Source organism: Dermochelys coriacea, chromosome 2, assembly GCF_009764565.3.
Source record: "Dermochelys coriacea isolate rDerCor1 chromosome 2, rDerCor1.pri.v4, whole genome shotgun sequence".
In the NCBI taxonomy this organism is placed as follows: Eukaryota; Metazoa; Chordata; order Testudines; family Dermochelyidae; genus Dermochelys; species Dermochelys coriacea.
In genome coordinates, this window is record NC_050069.1 from 117280806 (window position 1) to 117308440 (window position 27635).

At 40.4% G+C, this 27635-nt stretch overlaps 1 long non-coding RNA gene across 1 annotated transcript; it reads right to left on the reverse strand.

Moving 5' to 3' along the window:
- Positions 1 to 397: 397 nt before the first annotated feature.
- LOC119851916 lies at positions 398 to 27635 on the reverse strand. Its single transcript, XR_005291451.1, has 3 exons — positions 27530 to 27635; positions 2706 to 2787; positions 398 to 590 (listed from the first exon to the last, which is right to left on the reverse strand). It is a non-coding gene; the product is annotated as an uncharacterized LOC119851916 (long non-coding RNA).

The window sequence follows — 27635 nt, forward strand, 5'->3', positions numbered from 1 at the left end:
CAATCTGGGAACTAGTTTTAGGACCCCATCTGCTAAACCAGAGAGAAATCAAGATTTTACAGTTCTATAAATATTTTAGTGTATGCCATCATTTATGGACTTTGGCAGCTATCATAAAATCTCTCTGACTTTTGTTACAACTGCATATAGGGCCAGAAAATTGCATCTCATGGTAAACCATAAAAATCTAAGTAAAAGCACCATTCCTTTCAGTATATTCTAAAAATATACAACCTCCCTGTCAGTACATGGCAGGGTAGTTACCATCCCAAGATGCCTGTTTCTCTTGCATTTTTTTTATCTGATCTTACCTTGGTCTTTTCAAACCCTTTTGTATTTCAGTATCCTTTTATGTTCCATAAATAACAGCCATCACAATATAACATCTGAAATAGCTTTTACTTTGTCACAACAGACTGTAAGTAAGAGACACTTGGGTGATGATAATGCTGTGGATACAGGCGGTATTTATGCTGACCTTTTGTCTAATTGCTCCTGATATGATTTTCATTCTCTGGTAAGTTTCTTTAGAACCTTGAAGGGCAGCTAGCCTCAGAGCAGATTCTGCAGCTTTAATCCCCAAGACCCTTCTGTAGAAAAATATAATGAAGAGAAAGTTATCCCAGGATTAATAATGCCCCATTAAACCTTCCATCCTGTCCTGCATTATACAATGTCTTTTAAAGAGGCCTGGCCTTCACATATCTTTGGGGCCTGTAACTGTTGCGAATGTTTTAACATCAATATCATGTGCACAGCCATGCAGCATGAATCAGACCATAATTACATGTGATCATAGAAATGTAGGGCTGCAAGGGATCTCAAGAGGTCATCAAGTCCAGACCCTGCACTGAGGCAGGACCAAGTAAACCTAGTTCATCCCTGACAGGTGAGGGTCCAATCCATTCTCAAAAACCTCCAGTGATGGGGATTGTATAACCTACTTTGGCATCCCTATAACTGGGGATTGACATACCAACCTTACTAATATGTAATGATGCTTACTAATTTACATCTCCAAAGTTCCTATAATTATGCCTTCACTATTTATTTGTTTGTTTTTAACATGAGACAGGGTTAGGATAAATTTAAATGCCACAGTAGATACAAGAAAATAACATAATGCAAAACAAGCTACGGACAAATGTTCAGCAGAAGAGAGACAGAAAAATACAGCCACCTAGTTTACTTGAGTGAAACAGGAAGCTATGCAACTTCTTGCTATACCTATGCAAAATACTGCTGGCATACAAATTCAGGTTTTCACAAACATAATGGATAAGCTGTGCAAATATATTACAAAAATTCACTGACCAAAAAAACTGAATTCATTCTGGTTGTTTTTCCATCCATTTTTTTCTTTCTATCTGAAGATGTTGTGTGGTGCCCATTATCCCTGTATCTGAGCACCTTCATCTTTGCTTTTTGAAAATATTCTAGTTACTGAATTTCCTGGCAGAAATTATTATGGAGTTAATTTTAAAGCATATTAGGTAAAATTTGCAGAAAGTGATTTTTTAAAAATCAGTCAGTGTGAGCATTGGAAAACAGATTCTACAAGTTATGCTTATCTAATCGGCAAGCAGAAATGATACCGTATGACCCAAGATTCCAATCAAAGCTAGCCAAATAGTTCCAGTTTTGAATATTATATACAATAAGCTGTGAATCATCTACAGACCAAGAATTATTCACAGAAGTTTTTCAGCAAACAACTTTGGATAACAAATATATCTGAGGTAATCCTAAAATGGAGGTAGACAATTTAGGAAAAAAAAAGAAATCATTTCATATATTTTTTCACATTTTTTTATTCTGCTCTAGTGCATGTGAGTTTTTGCTGTCTGCCTCCTTTGAAACAGAAAAATGTACCATAGTCAGTCAATACATGAAAAATTGTAGACTGAGGGCCAAATTCATCCTTGATGTAACAACTACATTGGCTGCAATTGAATTACACCAGACATGAATTTAGCCCTTCATGTTTGGTGCCCAAGTGCCTACAAGAACTATTATTTAAAGGGAGAATTTAAATAACTTTTGTAAAAGCATTTTGATTATTCTGCACAGTTGTCATAATTATTGTCAACATTTTTGCCACAATGAACCATGGCAAGGTACATCATCTCACTGAAGTACATGTTATATACCAGAAATTCTGGTGTACATTGAAAAGACTTCTGTATGTGATAAAATATGGGGGTTTTAAGTGTTCATCATCTCCCCAAATTTGCTCTCTTCTTATTTAAAGCAGTAGAAGTAAACAGATTGAGTGAAATCCCCAGAACTATTAACAATTCATGTGTTTTCTATGGCAAACTGATTTGGATTAAACAAAATTGTCCTGCTGCATCTGATTTTAAACTTCCAATCAAATTCCCATCCTTTGCCTGGTTTTGATCAATGTAGTTAATTTTAAAACCATTTAAATAACCATCAGCTAAAGCCTATTTTCTTGAAAATTTATGAATTCCAGGGGTAGATAAGAGTCATCTCAATATAAATTGCTTGATCCCAGCTCTGGAGACGTTTTGTAGCTTACAAAATTTTGAAGACACCATGTGATGTACATCTTTCCCTGAATCTTAATTCTCCTCATACACCCCAACATATTGTATAGCATGACCAACAAGCAGAACTCCTCTTACAATAAAACATTTGGGCAATAAACATAGTCCACATGGGATGTGTAACGAAAATCTTACTTTTATTATGGTCTTCCAGATGTTGCATCTTCAAACAAACATATTGTCTTTCTTCCCCTTGTGGCTTCAAAGATGTTTCTCTCTGAAAAATATTACCTTTATTCAGTGAAACTGGCTATTGTAGCAATTTACCTTAATGTTTTTTCCTTATGAATCCTCTTAAAAAAATTCTTGTCTGACTTATACCAGTGTAACTTACATTGATGACGATGGTGCTGCTCCTGATATATGAAGAGAGAAGAATCAGTCCCAGAGTCTCTGAACTTTTACAGGTATCTCTATTAGTGTTACTAAGATATAGGGCCTGATAGAAAGCCAGTGAAGTCAATGGGAGTTTTCCATGAATTTCAGTGGCCTCTGGATCAGGGTCATAGTGAGAATTAAACTGATGCTGGAGGAACCAGTGACAGCTGGAGGAAGAGCTGGGCAGCAATGAGGAACAACAAGCATGATGTGTGGAGGCTCTGATTTGCTCACATAAGGTACTGTGGGTGAAATCCTGGCTTCACTGAAGCCAGTGTCAAAACTGCCTTTGACTTCAATGCAGCCAGGATTTCACTCACCATTCCTGTGCAAATACTCAGTTTTAAGACACACTTACCACATACCTTTGTGTCAGTCGTTCAAATGTGTGCAGAAAGTAAATGCAGGAACAGTCTGAGCAAATTCATTTTTAAATCAGAAGAAATATTGGTGGTTTTCCAGTATTCACACAACTCTGTGAGCAGCTAAAAGATCAATGGGTAAACTTTAACAAAGGACTATGAGGAACAAATTAAGGGTGAAGTAGTGCTCCCACCACAACTAATGCTAACATCATACATATAAAGAATATAACTACAACAGCTTACATCCTTCATGATCAGATCATTCACCCTCCCTGCTTTCAAATGCAGTCCCTTCTGGGGTAAAATGCAACAGCCATAATACTACGATTAATAATAATACTTTCACTTTATATTTTCAAGACCCTTTACATATATGTATTAACGGAGCAACATCAACTTGATTTCTTTTTAACTGTCTAATTTTTTTTAAATCAATTTTCTGATAGAGTACCTTTTAAGTAAAAAGAAAAGGAGTACTTGTGGCACCTTAAAGGCTAACACATTTATTTGAGCGTAAGCTTTCGTGAGCTACAGCTCACTTCATCGGATGCATTTGGTGGAAAATACAGTGGGGAGATTTATATACACACACAGAGAACCTGAAACAATGGGTTTTATCATACATACTGTAAGGAGAGTGATCACTTAAGATGAACCATCACCAGCAGCAGGGGAGGGAAAGGAGGAAAACCTTTCATGGTGACAAGCAAGGTAGGCCATTTCCAGCAGTTAACAATAACATCTGAGGAACAGTGGGGGGTGGGGTGGGGGGAGAAATAACATTGGGAAATAGTTTTACTTTGTGTAATGACTCATCCATTCCCAGTCTCTATTCAAGCCTAAGTTAATTGTATCCAGTTTGCAAATTAATTCCAATTCAGCAGTCTCTCATTGGAGTCTGTTTTTGAAGTTTTTTTGTTGAAGGATAGCCACTCTCGGGTCTGTAATCGAGTGACCGGAGAGATTGAAGTGTTCTCCGACTGGGTTTTGAATATTATAATTCTTGATGTCTGATTTGTGTCCATTTATTCTTTTACGTAGAGACTGTCCAGTTTGACCAATGTACATGGCAGAGGGGCATTGCTGGCACATGATGGCATATATCACATTGGTAGATGCGCAGGTGAACAAGTCTCTGATAGTGTGGCTGATGTGATTAGGCCCTATGATGGTGTCCCCTGAATAGATATGTGGACCCATAACTATTTCACATTTGGGGACAATGTATACCTTCAAATCAGCAGCACTGCGATGGATACCCGCATGGCCCCACAGTATGCCAACATTTTTATGGCTGACTTAGAACAACGCTTCCTCAGCTCTCATCCCCTAATGCCCCTACTCTACTTGCGCTACATTGATGACATCTTCATCATCTGGACCCATGGAAAAGAAGCCCTTGAGGCATTCCACCATGATTTCAACAATTTCCATCAACCACCATCAGCCTGGACCAGTACACACAAGAGATCCACTTCCTGGACACTACGGTGCTAATATGCGATGGTCACAAAAACACCACCCTATATCGGAAACCTACTGACTGCTATTCCTACCTACATGCCTCTAGCTTTCATCCAGATCATACTACACGATCCATTGTCTACAGCCAAGCTCTATGATATAACCGCATTTGCTCCAACCCCTCAGACAGAGACAAACACCTACAAGATCTCTATCATGCATTCTTATAACTACAATACCCACCTGCTGAAGTGAAGAAACAGATTGACAGAGCCAGAAGAGTACCCAGAAGTCACCTACTACAGGACAGGTCCAACAAAGAAAATAACAGAATGCCACTAGCCATCACCTTCAGCCCCCAACTAAAACCTCTCCAACATATCATCAAGGATCTACAACCTATCCTGAAGGATGACCCATCACTCTCATAGATCTTGGGAGACAGGCCAGTCCTTGCTTACAGACAGCCCCCCAACCTGAAGCAAATACTCACCAGCAACCACACAACAGAACCACTAACCCAGGAACCTATCCTTGCAACAAAGCCCGTTGCCAACTCTGTCCACATATCTATTCAGGGGACACCATCATAGGGCCTAATCCCATCAGCCACACTATCAGAGGCTCGTTCACCTGCGCATCTACCAATGTGATATATGCCATCATGTGCCAGCAATGCCCCTCTGCCATGTACATTGGTCAAATTGGACAGTCTCTACGTAAAAGAATAAATGGACACAAATCAGACATCAAGAATTATAATATTCAAAACCCAGTCGGAGAACACTTCAATCTCTCCGGTCACTCGATTACAGACCCGAGAGTGGCTATCCTTCAACAAAAAAACTTCAAAAACAGACTCCAATGAGAGACTGCTGAATTTGAATTAATTTGCAAACTGGATACAATTAACTTAGGCTTGAATAGAGACTGGGAATGGATGAGTCATTACACAAAGTAAAACTATTTCTCCATGTTATTTCTCCCCCCCACCCCACCCCCCACTGTTCCTCAGATGTTCTTGTTAACTGCTGGAAATGGCCTACCTTGCTTGTCACCATGAAAGGTTTTCCTCCTTTCTCCCCCTGCTGCTGGTGATGGTTCATCTTAAGTAATCACTCTCCTTACAGTGTGTATGATAAAACCCATTGTTTCAGGTTCTCTGTGTGTGTATATAAATCTCCCCACTGTATTTTCCACCAAATGCATCCGATGAAGTGAGCTAAAGCTCACGAAAGCTTATGCTCAAATAAATTTGTTAGTCTCTAAGGTGCCACAAGTACTCCTTTTATTTTTGCGAATACGGACTAACATGGCTGCTACTCTGAAACCTACTTTTTAAGTAGTATCCCCTAATTTTTGTGAATTCCTTTTGAAAATTTACAGGTTTTTTCTGAGTAAACTGTAGAGCAAGGCCACCAAGCCTGCTTGGCTAGCCCTTCCGCTTATACCATGCCTGCTCGCTGCTTCTTCAGTTCCTGCTTTTCTACTTCTGTTGCTGGTCTATACCTTCTTATGGGACTTGGGAAAGTGTTTACGCATGAACGCCCCCAGAACAGTGCATAAGGGTAGCTTCCTCAAGCTAAGGCACGAGATTAGAAGAGCAACTGACACCCAACAAAACAATGAAACTGACTGTACAAAAGTGCTGTCACATAGCACAAAGAAAGAAAAAAAACTCAGGAAAAAACATTTTTTCTCTACTCTCATTCAGCTGGAGCAATCTTTGTAGTTATAACAATAACAGGTACAAAGTTTTCAGATGGAAATGTGATTTACACGTTCAAGGTGTCTCTGTAAATTAACACCTGTACTTTATACAGCAGTTTTTAGGGGAGAAAATGAAAAGGTGACTTCTCCAATTGAAACTGCAGGTGGAATGGAGTTTTTATCTAACTAGTGTTGCGAAAAAATGATAATGGTTGTTTTTTAATGATCTGGAATGATTAGAGAGTTAGTTGTAAGCATCTTATGAAAAAATTATGGGATCCTTCAAAAACACTCAGGCATTAATTCAATAATGACTCGTAAGGAAGACTGCCACATGGGGAATCACCAGCACCAGTTCCTACAGTACCTTGAGGTCGACAATCTAACTACTGAACATGCCCAATCTTGCTTACATTACAGCTACTGGTAAAATTTCTAAGGTTTGTAAATGTATGTGAATGGGTTTACCCTGTTTTCAGTCTGCAAGGGTGCTTCTCTTCTGTCTCTGGCCACATTTTAGGAAAGCATACCTATTCAGGACAGCACTTAAACACATGCTTAACATTATACATGTGCTTAAGTCCCTTGCTTAACTTTATGTATATGCTTAAATTCCATTGACTTCAATGAGGCTGTAGAAGATGAACAATCACATACTGATCAGGAGGAGTTGTTATATCTCAACTTCCCATTGAAAATACAGTCCTCTCCTTCAGCCTCCAACCCAACCCAACCCAAGTTTCCAGTCCTTCCCTTTAACATGGGGACTTTGGAGACTGGACCCTTGAATAGTCAGGGTCTTCCCCAGCTGGGCTCTCCCCCAAGGTGAAGACTCTTGTTGTTGTCACGTCTTCTTGGATTGGGTAGAAGAGGCCAGCGTATCCTTTCCACTAGTACAACCTTGGGATGCTAACCAGTCCCCTCTCTCCCCCACCCCCCGCCCCCAGACCACTTCTCACAACAGAGTAAAACAAATAATTTCAGATAAAGCTGCTGACCTGCACAATCAGTCACTTGCCTCCTCTGTAGGTTTGCTCAAGTTTGCACTGTCAGGTCTCAGGCAATGAGCTCCTGGCCAGTACTTCTCCCCACAGCTCAGGGCAGCCATTTGCCTTCTTCCTCTGCCTGCCTGCCTCTGAGCTGCTCTGCTCCCCTTTTAAGTCCCGCCTCCAGCTTCTGCAGACTTTGCAGGGGTGGTTTATTGAGATGTCTAGGCCTCCCTCTCTAAACAGGACCTGGGGTCTTGCTCTCCATGCCTAGGCCCATGGCCTCTTGGGAAAAGCAATCTGTGTTGTGGGGAGTCTTCATAGCATGGTGAAGTATATGGTTGTAATGAAAGCTAGCACTGCATAATTTTGGGGTGAGTGTCCTTCATGGTTTTCAACCAGAGAAGAGGGCATAGCCTGTCACTAGGGAGAAGGGGTTTCCGAGTAAGCAGTATCTTTGAGCATTTACAGCCAATTTCACAGCTAAACCTTCTTTTTCTATGACCAAATAGGCCACTTCCTGGGGGAACAGTTTCCTGCTTATATAGAGGACCAGGTGTTCCTCTCTCTCAACTTCCTGGGAAAGGACTGCTCCAAGTCCTACATCAGAGGCATCTGTTTGTAGTATAAACTTTTTTCTAAAGTCTGGGTGAAGTAGTACCGGCTCCTGGCACAGATAGTCTTTTAGCATCCTGAATGACCTGTTGCAGTCTTCCGACCAAATGATTCTCTTGGGATTAGTATCCTTCACAAGGTGTGTGACGGGTGCTGTAATTGTGGCAAAGTCTGGTATGAATCATCTATAATAGCCCACTAGATTAAAGATGTTTCGTACCTGTTTTTTGATTGTTGGGATGGGGCAAGTAGCTAAGGCCTGCCAATTAGTTGTTTACTCCCCCCAGTGGTTTAGCCAAGGTATATAACTTCCTGGTTCGCCATCTGGGCTGGGTTTGCAGTGAGTCCTGCACTCACAAGGACCTGTAGGACACAGGTGACATGTTGCATGTGGTCATCCTAATGACATCTGTAAATCACTATGTTATCGATGTATGCTGCCACGTATTGGCCATGTGGCCACAGTACTTGGTCCATGAGTTGTTGGAAAATGACTGTTGCTCCGGGAGGCCAAATGGCATAGTTTGGAATTGGTACAGAACAAATGGGGTGGAGAAAGCTGTCTGTTTCTGAGACACTGATGTCAGAGTACCTACCAGTACCTCTTCATGAAGTCTAGGGTGGAGATATATTTGGCAGCTCCCAGTCTTTTTAGCAATTCATCCGCCCTGGGTATAGGGTAGCCATCACATCTTAAGATGGCATTTACTTTTCTGAAATCAATACAGATGTGGGTGGCTCTATCGCATAGGACTTCTCAACTCACAATGAGGCTCTTCCACTGTTCCCAGCTCTAACAGGACTTGTAGCTCTGCTCATACAGTGTCTCACATTCTTCATGGAAGCGGTTGTCAGTTCTCACAGACCCTTTATCCTTGTTCAGTGGCATATGATGATGCATAAGATGTGTCCATCCTGGTAGTGTCAAAAATACTCCAGGGAAGGATTCACTCAATTTCTGCATTTGGACATTTTGCTCTGGTGAAAGCTATTCTCCCATCTATACATTTTGGGATCCTGGGGCCACTGGTGCCTGAGAGCCTAGTTCAGATTCAAGTCAATAGAGTGTTATGAAAAGCCTTTCTTGGGCTTTCCAGGCTTTCAAAAGGTTAACAATGTACACTTCCAATCAATTGGCCCCACTTGTTTCATCACCTCGAACAGCCCTGCTATCAGGCCAATGATTTTGACTCTGAAATTGGCAACAGTAACAGTACCCTGTTGCTAGATCTAAATTCTTGTTATAGACCTTTTCTTGGTTCTGTTGGGCTTTCCATATGTTTTCCTTTGAAAAGCCTTAAGCTTTTCTCATGACTGAAGTATGTATTGCACCACATTGGTTGTCTTTGCTCCTTGTTCCTCCCATGCTTCTTGAAGGAAGTGTAAAATCCCACAAGGATGTCTCCCATATAAGAATTCAAATGGGGAGAATCCCATGGACACCCTCAGAAACTCTCTGATGGCAAATAACAGTGGTGGAAGCAACTTGTCTCAGTGATGGGAACTGGATGTTACAAATTTCCTCAACATCTCTTTCAGTGTTTGGTTGAACCATTCAACTAGTCCATTCATCTGGGGGTGGTAAACAGACATCCTTAATGTCTGTACCTTTAGCAGAGCACATACTCTAGTTCCTTCATCAGGGGTGATAAAAAATTAGTTCTTTGATAGGTCAGGATCTCTCTCAATATCCCCACTCAGGTGAACAACTTCATAAACTCAGCCATAATGGCTGCCTCGTTCATAGAGAGGAGGGGAATGGCTTTGGGATATTGGGTCGCACAGTCCATGACCATTAGGATATGCTGGCACACTGCCACACTTTTCTTCAGTGGTCCCACCAGGTCCATCTCTATTCTTTCAAATGGTACCCCCACTACAGGGAGTGGGCTAGGGGGGCTTTTGGGGTCCTCTTGGGTCCAGCTAATTGACATTTGGGGCCAAATGTGTAGTAGTCTTTGATTTCTTTGTGTAGTCCTATCACCTGCTTAAGGGTCTTATCCCACCTGAGTGTCCTGCATGTGTTAATGGGTAAGTGAACTGTAACACTTCTCTTTGATACCTTCTTAGGATGAGGATCTGTATTTTATTGCTTTAGTTCGGTGGTCCCGCTCTAGGAGATATAACTGTGCTTGTCTATGTTTGAAGTGCAGTATTGTTTTAGCAGCTGAGGGTCCACTACTTCACTATTGTCTACTACCATTGATCCCAGGCTTGGGTTAAGGTTTCGGCATCTCTTTTTTCCCTTATAAAATCTATCTCACTGGTTAGAAGCTATATATCCAATGTTGTAGATTTTCATCATTCATTGGGGAAAGGTTAGGGCACCTGGTCTGGTGGGAGGTCCCTTCCCCAGGATCATCTGTTTCCCACAATCCAACCAGTGCCTTGGGCACCATGGTTTCTTTGGTCTCAGTGTGAGGGGTGGCCCCCAAGCATAGGTGATTACCTCCACACTTTTAGAATTTCTTTAAAGTATTTCCAGTCACTGCCTAGTATTACTGGATATGCCATGGTAGAAATTGGTCCTACAGAGAAGTTTCCCATATGTTTCACAACCAAGAATCAAACTTCTTTGGTAGTCGTACATCTCCATGTAAGCACTGGAGACAGATAGTTTCTCCTGGAGTGTACTCCTTACCTACCAACTGCTCTCTGACCAAAGTCTGGCTGCACCCTGAGTCAAGTAACCTGTGCATCTCTACTGCATTGACCTTTCCTGGTACCACTGTTGTAGCTGGGTCCTGTTTACGGGCTATGGAATCAGCCATCCAGGCTTGCCCATAGCCACATTTCATAAAGGGCAGTCACATTTCACGAAGGGGCTGTCTCATTGCCCACAGGAAAAACAACTTCCCTCAGTGGTGGTGGTTGCTGGTTCTTCACCTGGGATGAATTTGGTCTCCAGGATTGACCCCTTTTGAGGGTATAGATATTCTGCAGGTTTGCATTCTGTGTTGAACCCTGGTCCCAGAGTCTTGTTGTGGCCTCTGGCCATCATTAATACTAGGTCCAAGCTGTCATTCCCATCAGGCCTACATCCCCATCTAGCCCATGCCATGGGGTGAACCAGTCCCCTAGCTCCAGCACAACCACTCCAAGGTGTCTCAGAAGAGGGTCTGTTGGCAGGCATGTCACTATCCATTAAATTTGCCACATCCACTGATGTCTCAAGTCGATGCTTCCACACCCAGTCTCTTACCTGGACCAGGAGGATTTGGAAAAAACTCTTCTATTACCACCTGCTCTGCCACTTGTGCTACGGTTCATGTCATGGGTTGGAGCCAGAGCCAACATTGCTCCTGAAGTTTCTGGGCCAACATCCAAGGTCAGGCAGCTGGTGGATATATCTCTCTGTGGAAATGGTAGCAATGCATTGCAGATAGTTCAAAATGGTGGCTTTGATACAAGTGTAGTCTTGCACACTCACTGGCAACCTGGGATGGTCCTGTCATGTATAGGGCCAGCAGAATGGCCCAATGTTTGGGCTGCCATTGGGCTGCTGTGGCCACCCATTCAAACATAACAAGAAATGGCTTGGGGTCAATTTCTGATACCATCTTTGAAAGCTTCACTAGTATTGTGGTGGCTGGAATTGGATTAGGTTCACCTGCAGGAGGACCCACTGCTGTCCTCTGTGGTTGTATGAATTTCAATACCTGCTGAACAATACACAGTTGTTCTCATTGTTGGGCTGCCAGCTCTTAAACTAGCTGTTTTTGTTGCTGTTGTTGTTGTGTTGCTTGTTGCTGCTGTTGGGCAGCCATCTGCTCTACCAGCTGATGTTGTTACTGCTGTTGTGCCACCTGTTGCTGCTGGTTGTCAGTTACCCACCTTAACGATTTCTCCATATCCATCTTTCTGTTACTTTTGTCTACCTGATGAGATAAGGGTTTTGTTTGTTAGTTAGCTTGTTTGTTTTCTCTCTCCCGCCTCGCCCACCCATTAGCAGGGTAGGGATGAGCTTGCCCACATTTTCCACTGGTTGTAGAAGGTGAACAACCACCAACAGTGCTGCTGTAGTGGTCAGATGGAGTTGCAGCAGGTCATCTTCCCATTGAAAATACAGTCCTGTCCTTCAGCCCACCCCTCCCATCTAGGTTTTCCAGTCCTTCCCTTTAACACAGGAACTCTGGGGTCTGGGCTGGGTTCTCCCCCAAGATGAAGGCTCCTGTTGTCACATCTTCTTGGACTGGATAGAGGAGGCCGGGAACACCCTCTCGACTAGGCTCCAATCCAGAGCCCAATGGTGGGCAGCAATACCCTGCACCTTGGGGTACTAAGTAGTTCCTCTTTCCCCTGCCCCTGACCAATCCTACCCACGTCATCTTCTCACAATAGAGTAAATCAAATAATCTCAAATAAAATCTCTGACCTGCAGAATCAGTTGCCTGCCTCTCCTCTTTAGGTTTTGCTCAGGTTTGTGCTGTCTGGTCTCAGGCATTGAGCTCCTGGACAGAACTTCCCCCCAGAGATCAGAGCAGCCAGCTTGTGCCAGTATAGCTGGGTGGGACTGCCTAGGCCGAGAATTGTTCCTTAACCCCTTGCTCTTCAGTGTGGGGTTTACATATGCCATCACAAGGACATAAGTACATAAAGATAACCAGATGCTTAAGTGCTTTCCTGAATTGGGTCCTCTACCATTGGAATGAATTACTCCATTTATTTTAGTGTAGGAGGAGGCTTGGGTGTTTGGTTTGGAAAACAATCCAGATTAACAGATCTGTTGGCAACCAAGTGTGATAATACAATGGAAGGTGTCCTCTGTCTGGAGGTGTCCAGACAGCTTCACATCATCCATGTGTATCACACCACAGATTTCTCTTTCTGTGTCTTCTCATTTCAACAGCTAAAGTGACTGAAAAATGCAATAAGCATGTTGAGAAATTGATTCCCAAGCAGGAAGTGCAACTGGAAAGAATCCTATCAAAGCAGAAGCATGTTGCCATAAATGGATTCAATCAAAGGATACTAATGAGTCATAAATCAAGAGAGCACAGCTCACAATTCTGGTAATCAGCAGCAGACTCCCACATTAAACTGAAGCTTCAGTGTTTGGCTTCCTGTGGTCTATTGTTATGTCGACCTCAGAAATAAATGGAAGATGCAATTGCATTAGATGTTTTCTAACTCTAGTATTCAACTAAATGATCTGAAAGTTAACTGAGGGGATGAAATGAAGAAAAGGAATGACAGGCTTTTGGTTGATATACTGGACTGGAACTCAGGAGATTTTGGCTCTTCTTGGCTCTGCCAGAGACTTCCTGAGTGTCCCTGGGCAAGGCACTTAACCTCTCTGTGCCTCAATTCCCCATTTGTAAAATGGAAATACTAATGTTTCCCAAATTCAGAGGGTGTCATGGAGATGAATTTAACATATACGAGAGCCAGAGAAAATCCCTCCCTCCAGAAAAATATAATAAATAAAAATAAAGTAGGATTAGGGAACCCAGTAAAAATATTATCATCTAGGGATCTGATTTCCCCAACTCATGAGAGTGCACATTTGAGAAAAAAGGTGCAAGTTATGCCCCAGTGTCACACACAAAAAAAGTTACATCAGAAATGATGTTACCCATGTTCCTTTTGCAGGAGAAGGTGGGAGGGCCTTTCAAAAAGGACATGTGGCTGAATCCATTCTCCTGTATGATCCTCTTTAAAAGAGGGTTACAGAACAAACAATATTTTCCACTCTGCATATAGTACTGACACAGATTGTGGGGCCAATAGTGCAGATAAGGGACAGACTCTGGGGATCCGCTGTACACACCAGTGATAAGTATAATATATTATTTGTTATTAATATTGATGTCTTGGTGACAATGTATAATATAGTACTCACCAGGATGTGATCTATTTGTGGGGGTACTATTTTCATGATGTATTTGTTTTCTAATGAATCAGATATTTCTTGTCTTTAGGTTTTCATTTCAGGTGTCAGTCAATATTATTTGTACTATGTTGGTTGATTTTTGTGCCTAAATGTAACCATACGCTGAGTTTTCAGCAACATATGCATCATTGCCAACACCATTTCAAGCTGACAGCAATTCAAGAGTTTTGATACAGTACAGACCTGTCCATTTAAAAGTCTTCTTTTTAGGCACCATCTCTGAAAATATTGACACTACATATTAAGAAGAGCCCCCAGTTTTGGTTTCATGGATTCTGATTAATTGTCAGTTTCAGTTCACGTATTTCCACACCTGTTAGGGCAGACCCTCAGCTTGTGTAAATTGTGAAGCTGAAGATCTACCCTGTCAACATTTGTATTAATTTAGTTTCATTAGCACCCAGCCTATTAAATTCAGGATAAAACCATCAAATTTTTTTTGACCTTTTTATATTGCATGTGAACACAAGGAAGAAATCAGATGAGTACTATCACAGATTTTGTCACATGAGGAAAAATGAGATCATGAAACCCAAGCTAGAAGAATGTATGCCTATTAGTGCTGGGTAAATAGTGAATTCTTAAATATATTCATTTTGGCCATATTAACACATCCTTTGCACTCACTTTCAGTGAATCTTCACGTGATTAAGTTTTCCTAACATTAATATTCACAAAAAGTGATTTTTAAAAAAATTAAATATTTATCAAAATATTACAATAAATGAATGGATGTTCACATCCAAATAACACAAATAATCTTAGCTACTCTAACTAAATACCTTATACTAGACGAAGAAAAATGCTCCTAATATTTAAGGGATGGAAAATTAACATAATGTGTCATCCCATTAGTTATATCCATTCAAGTTTCCTTACAGACAACCATAAAAAATGTCAGAACTCAACATTTCTTTATCTCAAAATATAGATCAAGATGACAAAATCTTACCCTGATATTCAAGAAGAATTTGAAATAAAACACCAAATATTCATGGCAACTAAGGAAATGTTACATTTTACAAAAATATTCTCCATCTTTAGAATTTCTATAAAGAAGAGAAAGAATTTCACTGGATGAATAGTCTTCAAAGCAAGTAACATTTTTAGAGCTTGACCCAACCTCCATTGAAGTCAATGAAAGTCTTTCACTGATTTTGGTGGGCACTGGATCAGGCCCTTACTTAATAATGTCTATTCCCTAATCTGAATTGGAAGACTTCTGATCATCCAACAATGGTATGAATAGTCTAACTTGACTGATACCTGTTTGCTTCATTTCTGGAATACATACCTCCAAAAATACCCCACTGATTGTATTTAAATGTGAGTGGAAAAGTGTCTATGTATTAGTGGCTGCATAGCAAATAAGATAATAAAATATAGGGACTTTTCTATCACATAGAACTGCAAATGGTATTGAATAATGAAATAAACAAAATAATTAATGACAAGTTGAAAATGTTCAATAAATAGATTACTGCCTCCACCCATATCAACTATGTTAAATCACTTTAATTTAGCAGATATTAAGTTCATGAGGACCAGGGAAATGGACTTTAAAAGATTCCAGGCAGGCTGATGTCACTGTGCATGCATATGTTCTCAAGGACCAGGATCCAGCTGAGCCCAGGGAAAGGGAATCTTAGGGCATGTCTACACTGCTTTGCAGTTGAGACTATGGGGAGAAATTGCTGTGCGTGTAACCCACAAACCTTCTGGGTGTGGGGTTCTGTCCCATCTAGTGGCACTGAGACTACTTAAAGAAAGTTAAATGAGTCTGCACCACAGCCTTAGCAGCTCATGCTCTAGAGGCTCATGCATTATGCTCCAGAGGTCCCAGGTTCCATCCTACCTGCTGATGACCAGGGTCTGTCGGTGTTACATGCGCACCAAAGTGTTGTACTGTAGCTCCCCTGTGTGGATGCTGCAGGCGTGAAGTAAAAGGTTCCCCTTCACACAGGACTACATTAATGCAAACTAGGAACCTTTTAATTCACAGCTACGGCATCCTTATTGGAGAGTTACAGCACAGCACTTTGGTGTGTACTGCTATTCACAGGTAAGTATCATCTGCTTACTCCTGCTTCCAGATCATTAGTAAAACTGTGACAAAAACCTAGACCTAATGTCAATCTCTGCAAAAACTCACTTAACACGTCCTACTTCAAAACCACATTATCATTTATCATTACGTTTTACTTACAGACTTTTAGCCAATCTTAATCCATATGACAGCGCTCATATCTTAGCCAATTTGAACTGATTTTTTTAAAAAATGATTTTGTGAGTCACTGTTCCAAATGCTTTCCTAAAGTCCAGATATATCTCATCTACTACACTCCCTTCATCTACTCAGTTTGTAATTCAGCCCAAAGAAGGTACAATGTCAAGTTTATCTGGCACAATTTGTTTTAAATTCATGTTATTTTTTGATTGTGGTATCATTCTTCTCTAGAGGTTTACAGTTTTCAGAGTAGCAGCCGTGTTAGTCTGTATTCACAAAAAGAAAAGGAGTACTTGTGGCACCTTAAAGGCTAACAAATTTATTTGAGTATAAGCTTTCGTGAGCTACAGCTCACTTCATCGGATGCATTCAGTGGAAAATACAGTGGGGAGATTTATATACATAGAGAACATGAAACAATGGGTGTTACCATACACACTGTAACCAGAGCGATCACTTAAGGTGAGCTATTACCAGCAGGAGAGCGGGGGGGGGGGAGAGGGAGGAACCTTTTGTAGTGATAATCAAGGTGGGCCATTTCCAGCAGTTGACAAGAATGCAAGAATGTCTGTGGAACAGTGGGGGGTGGGGGGTGGGGGAGGGATAAACATGGGGAAATAGTTTTACTTTGTCTAATGACCCATCCACTCCGAGTCTCTATTCAAGCCTAAGTTAATTGTATCCAGTTTGCAACTTAATTCCAATTCAGCAGTCTCTCGTTGGAGTCTGTTTTTGAAGGTTTTTTTTGTTGAATTATTGCCACTTTTAGGTCTGTAATCAAGAGAGATTGAAGTGTTCTCCGACTGGTTTTTGAATGTTATAATTCTTGACATCTGATTTGTGTCCATTTATTCTTTTATGCAGAGACTGTCCAGTTTGACCTATGTACATGGCAGAGGGGCATTGCTGGCACATGATGGCATATATCACATTGGTAGATGTGCAGGTGAACGAGCCTCTGATACTCTGGCTGATATGATCAGGCCCTATGATGGTGTCCCCTGAATAGATATGTGGACAGAGTTGGCAACGGGCTTTGTTGCAAGGATAGGTTCCTGGGTTAGTGGTTCTGTTGTTTGGTGTGTGGTTGCTGGTGAGTATTTGCTTCAGGTTGGGGGGCTGTCTGTAAGCAAGGACTGGCCTGTCTCCTAAGATCTGTGAGAGTGATGGGTCATCCTTCAGGATAGGCTGTAGATCCTTGATGATGCGTTGGAAAGGTTTTAGTTGGGGGCTGAAGGTGATGGCTAGTGGCGTTCTGTTATTTTCTTTGTTGGGCCTGTCCTGTAGTAGGTGACTTCTGGGTACTCTTCTGGCTCTGTCAATCTGTTTCTTCACTTCAGCAGGTGGGTATTGTAGTTGTAAGAATGCTTGATAGAGATCTTGTAGGTGTTTGTCTCTGTCTGAGGGGTTGGAGCAAATGCAGTTGTATCGTACAGCTTGGCTGTAGACAATGGATCGTGTGGTGTGGTCTGGATGAAAGCTGGAGGCATGTAGATAGGAATAGCGGTCAGTAGGTTTCCAGTATAGTGTGGTATTTATGTGACCATCGCTTATTAGCACTGTAGTGTCCAGGAAGTGGATCTCTTGTGTGGACTGGTCCAGGTTTACAGATTTTCAGTCTTAATATTTGTTCCATTATTTTACTGAGGATTGAGGTTACATTTACCAGATGGTTACTAAAATGGTTTCTCTTCCACATTATTCTCCATCTCCTCCTCTCATTTCCTTTTAATTTCCAATACTGTATTCCAGTACTCTGTTATTTCCAATGCCCAGTGCTCTGACTTTTCAAAAATAACATCTTATAATTAAATAATTTCAAAAACAAATTCCCATAGGAATATGAAATATACCTCCTCTCATGTTGCTGCTTTGTGTATTTAATTTTTCCAAATATTTCCCTCTCTGCATTTTATCAAAAACCATATTGACTCACATCTTCCATACCTCTCTTATTTTCTTTGTAAATGCCTGACTGAAAAAGGCAGCTTAGTAGTTCTGTCATATTAAAATCATAATTGATTTTGCCTCTCTCCTCATTTGTTAATGCACCCACACTACTTTGTCACTAATAAACCTACTTATAATGAGTTTAGTCCAGAGAGGATATGTTTCTACCTCAACAAACCACCAAGCAATTTAGGACAGTTGGTAGTCTCTGTTTAAGGGAGGCCACAAACTGGAATAGAAATGTATGCTGGCCATAATTAAGGTACCTTGACGGAGCTGTTTGGGGAGTTTGCACAGACACTGTTTTTGCTATGTCCAGCTGTGGTCAGGCTAATTAATCCTTCACTCTCAAACCAGTAAAAACTAATGTTCAGTGACAATTCTGAGAAAGAAGTCTCAAATGCTAGTGCTGTGGTCATGGACCATTTTTATATGTGTATGGGTTTATCTTATTCCCTTTTGAGCTGCAGTGTGCTAGGGAAAAGTATGCTGACTGTAGAAAAGCCATTGAATACTTCAGTTATTGTACCATCCAATGTAATGCAAAAACATTAGCACATGGCCGGAAAAAATAGCCAAATGAAGTTACCCTCCACTATTTTCAGGTAAAAGAGAAAGATCACATCACTGAAGCCATGTATGAGCCAATATACTTATTTTTTCTTTGAATTATTCTACTGGAGAGATGTTTATATTTTCTGGGGTTTACATGGGATACCGGTACTGAAAACAGTAATGTATATGCATACAAACTTATACAGTAAGCTCTTTGAGGCACACACCATGATTTTGTTCTGTGTTTGAACAGTGCCTATCACAAGGGGGTCCTGGTCCATGACTGGAGCTTCTATGCACTACTGCGATACATAAATAAAACAGACTAATAAATACACCCAAAGGCCTTAAGATCCCCCTCAGTTTCTTAAAGTGAAGGAGGAAAGAAAAAATAGATATTGGGGTAAGGGAGCCTTCTCAGTAGTAGCTTCCCCTTCCTGGTATATATGCAGAAGCCCCTCACTAGGTCTGCAGGTGATTAAAGACTTGGTGGCAGGGGGAGGTTGCTGGCAGGTGGGGATAGGGGAGAAGGAGAGTGTTCACCCTTCTTCCAGCCTATGGAACAAACCAGGGGATCTACTATAGACAGAGGGCTCAATTCTCCCATGCATTACATCTTGTACAGTCATTTACGCCTGTGCAAAGTGAGGATTAAAATGCTACCACTAGGATTTGTTAGTGCTGACACTCACTTTGCAGAGTTATAAAGGCAGGGCCGAATCAGACCCACAGCCTGTAATGTGCCTGGGTCAGCTCTTTTGACAGACATCACTGGTCTCCAATAGATCCCTGTGAGACCTTCACGTTCACGGCATGAAATGCCCAGCATCTTCAGTGAGGCCTACTATGGGCAAATGTTGCGCCTCTTCTTTCCATCTTACCTTTGCCTCCCCCACAGTGGTGCTGGAACAATTTGTAAAGTGGGGGTGCTGAAAACCATTGAACCAAACTGTAAACCCTGTATATGATGGAAATCACTTCAAGCCAAAAGAACGAGGAGTCCTTGTGGCACCTTAGAGACTAACAAATGTATTTGGGCATAAGCTTTCATGGGCTAGAACCCACTTCATCAGATGCATGACGTGGGTTCTAGCCCACAAAAGCTTATGCCCAAATACATTTGTTAGTCTCTAAGGTGCCACAAGGACTCCTCATTGTTTTTGCTGATACAGACTAACACGGCTACTGCTCTGAAACACTTCAAGCCAAGGGGTGCTGCCGCACCCTCAGCACCCCTGGTTCCAGCACCCCTGCTCCCCCCCTTCCCTCAACACACACATAAACTACAGAAAAACCGGGAAGAAACTCCACGATCTGAAACTTTCCTACATGAAAATAACCTACGAAATGGTTAATATACATGTTTTTATCACTCCAATTACCATTTATAGTTATTACCAAAAGTACAGTTCAACCTAGTCTGGATTGGATATCATGCTGACCTTTCACACCAGTGCAAAGTGGGCATGAAATTTACAGAAGTTGAATGGCAATCATTTACACTCACTTTGCACTGGAGTAAACAATTACACAAGATGCAGGGAAACAAAGAATCTAGTCATGTAGCTCTGTTGTAAAACACAGAATAAAGAAAGCAAACCTAGAAAGACAATCTTTTCTAATAGTATTTTTAGTTCTCATTACACACAGTCATGGTTTCAAATGATAAAATACATGTTAACACATTCCAAAACACTTCTATTAAAATATTTTTTCAGTATTTCAGTACAGTAAATGATGCAACGCCTAAATTCCCTAGACAGTGCACAGAACATTGAGAATTAGTTTAACATTCTGACAGCCCTGCATTTTTATTTAAACAAGTTCTTCCCGACCAATTCCCTGCAGAAAAGTATTGTACCCTTTTGTTGATTGCAGTGGACATATTGCAGATCTCCAATTACCTTCCCAACAGACCACCCACTACAAGACGTTTTTGTGTTACTCGCACAGCTTGGCTCATTTCTCCTCTTACTCCCTCCTCCCCAGCCCCCCAGCATTCTCATACTCTACAAAGAGACTGACACACTTGCCTACCATCGGTGGTTTCATGGCACAGTGCAACCTAATCAATTACACCCCAACCATTAAAATAAATAAAATGCCTACAATTGTAATTATTAGACAGTTAAAAAGAAAATGCAACTCCTAATGGGAATTCGGTAGATTTCTGAACAAAACAGAATATTTTAACTGAAAAAGAGCATGTACCAAAGAAAAGACAAATGGATGAATTTTGGGGAAAAACCAGGATGCCTTTGGTTATTTATTCTTGAAAGTCAGTAATTATAGTGTTAAAGCCAAAAAAACTGTGGACTTTATGGACTGCTGCATCAGATAATGCTATTAATAGGAATATACATTAGCAATATAGTTGAGAATCAGTAATTTTACTATTTATGATTACTGCCATGTAATACTACCAAGAAATAAAAAAAGAAGCAGGGGTGAACAGACTATACTTATGTATCTGGAATACATGCTGAGGGATATGAACTTCATTGAGTATATGTAGGGCTTGATACTTCTTTACACTGAGGCCACTACATCACTCTGGCAGTGCAAAGGTACCTTAAAGTAGGAGTACACTACATATACATCCACTTTAAGACCATTTTATGCTTCTACAGTGGTGTAAAGGAACTGTAGTGTAAATGAGAATCAGGGTTGCAATTTCTATTCATATTATTGAGACGTCCAAGATCACATTCTATCTGATTCTGCCCACTGTCTGTCAGACAAAAAACAATCATTTCTTTACAGTGTTAAAAAAAAGAATATTGAATCAATAAAAAGATAATATTTTGTAAAGCTCAATTCTGCCCTAAAAAGTGACTATGCAAAAATGGTCCCTCCTTAGTCAATGCAACTACTGACTGTGTGTTCAAAATGACATCTTCATATTTTAGAGACGTATTTACCATTTTTAACCCCTGTAGAGCCAGTGTGACAAAGGATAAATCAGACAGGTTCTATTGCTCTATATGGATCATCAACCAAATTGTTTACTAAAATTCCAGACAATGAGCCCAGTGCAACTCTACTGAAGAAAAGAGGATTTCATGGATGGAACTGAGGGCAGAATTTGGCAATCAGTATCTTTATTACTATTGATGATTTATAAGGAGGAATTTCATAAAAACGTTGTTGTATTATATATAATGAAAGAAGATAAAATATGTATAGTACAGTAAAGTGACATTTTAAGTGATTTCTGACAGTGGGAGATGCAAAAACTTATGTAAATAGCTGTAGTACTATCCATCTCTGAATTGAATACAGTGTACACATACTTTAATTATCCACTTCATGAGGTGTGACTTTATTGGTAATTCAAATAACAATAACCAAACATAAACTTAAGCTTTCTACCCAAACTTTACTGTTTTCCCTGTATGTGCTCTATGTCGCAAACCCTATTTCCCCCACCTCTGAATGAGAGGAAGGCTGCAAAGCCTCTGATACCCTGGCTGGTAGTGTTGATAAGCTGTGCCTATGACTCATAAATAATTACTTTGCATCCCTATGTAGGGTTCTAACACCCATGTCTACAGTGGCTCAACAGACAAGCTCTGAGTGCTTATGAAGCATCCATATTGTTACACTAAACCAATCAGTTTGCTTCCATGTTACCTTTTCATTACTCCTAAGAGAACAAAATAATTACCCTTAAAGTGATTTGTAAAGTAAAAATGCTTTGAGTCGGTATTATAATGAAAAATACTATAGCTGTATTGCCGACAGAATTTTCGTAATGCTATGATGTCACTAATTTAGGGCCAGATCATGCCAGTCCCTAATGCATCCATGAAGAGGAATAAGAAGGACTAAACCCATTTCCCTGCATCCTTGCTGCATCCGTCTCAGGAACATGAGGGAGCCAGGCACCTGGTACTCCCTTTCAAGCACGTGGGTGGGGGCAGGTGGAACGTGAGAAGAGACAAGGCTCCACCCCCCCCCACCCTCCCAAAACAGACTGGCCAGCAGAGTTGAGCCAGTATGGAGGGGTGGGGGGAAATAAGATAATAATCCATTCTTCCATGGGCTTTCTGCTTTCATATCTTCAGTTTCCATGATATATATTTATCTAACTAGGTGTTTTACACCATACCCATCACTGTAGTAGCTGAATGCTTCAGGCACTCTGATAATATGCCCAATTTTCAATATGGAGGTGCTTTAAAAGAGAACAGTCACCTTTCAGTCTGAGCCTTCCACCACTAGGTCTTCCATTTTTCAGTGACCGATTCAAAATAGAGCTAGCAATTATTTTCCTGTATATTTCCATAATTTTGACCACCTTGAAATGTGATTTTTTGTTGAAATGTAGGCCAGGGATTCTTTTTGGGCTTTTACAAACAAGCGAGTTCCCATGTGATGATGACACTGATGAATCATTAGAATGCTACAGAAGAGCTTGGAATTGGCAAAAGTGCGGAGTGGCTTCACTGGAGTTAACTAGCATTCCTGAGAGGAACCAGACGGGCTTTTGCTTCTTTTTCTTACACACTATCAATGAAGTGTTTAATGAGTTACAATGGAAGGCAACTTTCCAATAGAATTCTTAACATAGTAGAAACAAATTACCTTTGAGATGGTTATCTTTTGGAATCATGATTAAAATGAAAACAAGACAACAGCAAACGTGTATTTATTGAGAGTACTAACTACCAGCTAGAAAAGACTGCCCTGATTTGAAGCAGATTAGTCTGTATGTCTTTCTGTGATGGCAACATAAAACTCCAAGTGAAAAATGTTGTGTGACATAACTGTAGCAGAATGCTAGCAGAAGACATCACATCAAGCAGCTGTTGTTTGAACTGGATACTTCCACTCTGCAATTCTCTTAGCATTAGATTATTTCAATAAATCAAAACACAAACCATATACTTGTTAGCTCAGATAATATTTCCAGGTTTGGGCATAATATATGGACAACAATTTTTATATTCAAACATTGGCATAAATACCATATTTATACTATCAAGTTGGAGTGAAAGTCTAGAGGAGGCTTGATGGATGAGATAGTGGTATGTAGTAAAAAAGATAGGAGTGTACTCACTGGATGATAATAAATAGTGAACAGCAAGCAACATCATTCACTGAGCACTGTCCAACCTGTGCACTGTATAAGGCAAAAGTACTCAGACAATAATTGTGTGTGATCATATAAGACTATAGGCTTGATCCTCAGTAAGTTAGTCTAACTATTTTGGAATCAATACATCAATTTACATCAGCTGAGGATCTGGCCCATATTGTATTTCATATGCAAAGGGGGCAGAGTTAAGGTTGTTTTGATACTCTTAACTTTAGCATTTCTTGACTTTTAAGTGCTTCACTTTACAACCTAGGACTAGCTTAGAGACTAACAAATTTGTTATTTTTAAAATTTAAATTTGTTAGTCTCTAAGGTGCCACCGGTACTCCTTTTCTTTTTGCGAATACAGACTAACACGGCTGCTACTCTGAAACCTAGGACTAGCTTGTGGCTGTTCTTTGAGCACTGGCCTTGAGGGGGGCACACAAGTAGCACCCACTCCTTGTGCATCTCATTCAAATGACAGTCACATGCACCATCCCTGCATTTGGGGTCATGTAGGGGCTGCTTCCTCCCTGTGCCCACAGGTGCATACATTGCCTCAGAGGGGGTGGGACATGGAAGGGAGGAGATGAGAACATTGCTATTTCCTTTCCATGCAGGTCTGCAAGGTTAGGTGACACATTGGAATAGGGAGCAGAGAAATCATTTAAGAATGGTATGCACTTCACAGACCATCTGTACACCAGGAAGCAATTGTTCTTCAGTGAGCCCCTCCACACAAGGCACCATCCCTTCCTCACCACCCTATGAGAGGTCTGATTTATTGTTTTTCTTGGTCATATGTTTTCCCACCAATTCAGTTTTCTATGAAGTTTAACATTTTTTAAACATTTGGATATTTGCCATCCTTTTATTTCTTTAAGGCATTTTATTGTACATATACATTGCAGCCGCTTAATTCTCACTTGATTTGCATATTTCTAATGTTCTGTAGTAGATGTATGGCTTTATCAGCAGTAGAACCTGGAGAATTCCTACTTCAGCCATCCAAAGACAAGAGCCCTCTAAATTCTACAAGTTTATTGAAGCTTGCCTAGCTCCAGATTTGCTCCAATATTTGTTAAAGTTCTCATGATTTTTATTCAAAGCTGTACTGAGTACACAGATTACAGTTCTCAGCCTGGTCAGCACTAAGGAAAGAAAAAAATCAAGCAGGAATTTCCTTAATACAATAGCATCTCTACAAATTCTCTGACTCTTTTAGTCTGTACACTATTTTGGAGTGACCCAGAGGATAAAAATAATACCTAATGCTCCGCAGTGGTCCATATATGTACATGGAGTTATCCCTGAACCTTACCCAAGTTCAATTTTATCCCATTCAGCCTTTAATCCTCCTTAATGAGAAAAGAGAGGTCAGCAGGAGTATAAACCTCCTTTCAGGCTTATTCCATTTATTGGGTCCAATAAATAGGACAGGATAGGGATGTTTGAAGAATTACTTATATGATAATCAAATAAATCACTATAGAGTCTGAACCCTGCAGGCTTCCTTGAGCTTTGCTAGTGACATATGCTTCTAAGCCTTAAAGGAGGTGGGTTTCTCTGTTAAGTGGTTTAATGTCTTCCCTCCTCTCCATCCTACTCTTACCCTTATTAGCTTTTTTGCATTACAGAGTAAGCTCATCGATTACAAGGGCTGGCACAAAGCGACTTAATGATGGGTCAGTCTTAATGAGAAAAGCGGCTGCTCTTGAAGTGGTGTGGCTCAGGCCTGCACCCTACTGAGACCTGGCATGTAGCGCTTAGCCTCCTTTTAGAGAGCAGAGCCATGGAAAATCAGCAGTGAACAGCCTGGTGCCTCTGAGGAGAATGGACCATGTGCATGGCTATTTAGCGCTGTAAAAGAGAGAGCATTTGCACAAATGAGAGTGAACATAAGGAGTCCTTCAGAGAAGAATGGGGCCTTGGCAAATTTATAGACTCCCCTGAAAGAAAGTGATTACAGATCATTATCCAATTGAGGCAGATTGATGGGTTGGGGTCAAAGTAATATTGCAGAGCTCACTAAAGGGACAATGCCTGTTTGTCAGTTGTATCCAGGAAAAGAAAGAGAAGGGAAACTACCACACAGAGTGCAAAACCTTAAGCTTTTCCAGCCTCTATCAAAAAGATAGTTTCTTATCTTTAGCCTTTGTGTTTAAAAACTAAAATTACAGAAGCAGTATCATTTGCTTAAAATTGGGCACTTAGTATTCTAAAGTAACTATACATTGCACAAGTAATGTATGCAAGAAACTATGGTCATTGATACTAATTCTCTAAAAGCCCATGATGAGCGCTAATATTAGTAACTACTACATTAAACGTCTATTGAACAACAACAACAATAATAATAATAATATAAAAGAAATCAAAACCATCTTGTAAGAAATATGAGCCTAACTTTCTGGTGAAAGAAGAATTGTTTTGCTAACAGCTACGGTTGAACAGATTTGATACTCTGGAACATCTGGTCAAGCAAAAGTCAACAACATGGACATTTAATAAAAGAAGAATAAATGTGTTTACATTTTTTCTTTTGTATTAATTTTTACGGCCTTTAAGAGTGGTCCGCATTCATGAACTTTTCAAACAGCAACAGAAATAGTAACAGGATGGCCTGAAAAGCAGATCAGAACATTATGATGCATTTGCCTTCCATTTTACCATATGATTTTGGAATCTAAAGAATCAGAGTGAATAAAAAAGAAATGTAGACATGAGAGAGCGGATGTGTGCTTTATATTTTATTTATTTATTGACTCTTCTATAGTGCTCATCAGCATAAAAGCAGAGAGCCACACAAACTTTAATGGATTTATCCTCAATACCCATGTGGGTGGGAAAGATGTATTGCCCCCTTTTTATAGAAAGGGCTTTGAGGTAGAGAGATTAGCGGCCTAATTCAAAGCCAGCTGCAGTCTATACTCCAACTGACTTCAACAGACTGGATTGGGCCTCAAGTGGCTTTCCTAAAGTCACACTGAAAGTCTGTGTCAGAGCCCGAATAGGAACCCAATCTCCAGCACATCAGACTGGGGCCATAGTGAAAAGACCAGCCTTCCTCTCCTGCAGTGGTTTGACAATCCATATTAAGGCAACAATCCAGCAAACAATTATGCACGTGTTTAACTTTCCTTACGTGAGTAGTCTCATTGAAATAACTGGGACCACTTCCATGAATACAGATAACTATGTATGTATTTGTTTGCAAAATTGGGGCCTTAGCAAATAAACAAACTGATCTTCTGTAAACATGTTAATTTACAGAAATATATATACAGGGGTTAGACTAGATGATCCCTGAGGCCCCTTCTAACAGCATGGTTCTGTGATTCTATGATATATTTTACATGACTCATGGAATCTCTTAAAATTGTAACAACAATAACAATGTATAAGTACTCTTGGCTTCATAGAAATGTACTCATCTGCAATAGCAAAAGGCATTTAGAATATCAGTAGAGATTCAGAATTCTCACTCCGGTAGGGTATCTGTTCTGTTCAGTGCATACTTTTCTGTTTTAGTTTCATTTTGTAATTAGAATCATCTTGTGCACTATACAGCAGCATGTTTCACACACAGCTCTCAAAATGTATCTGAGTATCCCTGCTGCAGGGAAAAGGATGAAATAGAAGGATTTATGTTTTTTGCAGCCAGTGCATTTCTATAATTCTGTGGGGAAAAAAACACTTTTTAGAATTTTAGTAATCAGATTGTCAACCTAACCTGTAATTTTGAATGCAGTTGAGTTTTCCGTGTAATTGACACAGTCGTTCTCCTCTTCACGTCACTCAGTTCGTTTTATGTCACATTGGCTTCAATGTACAGCCTG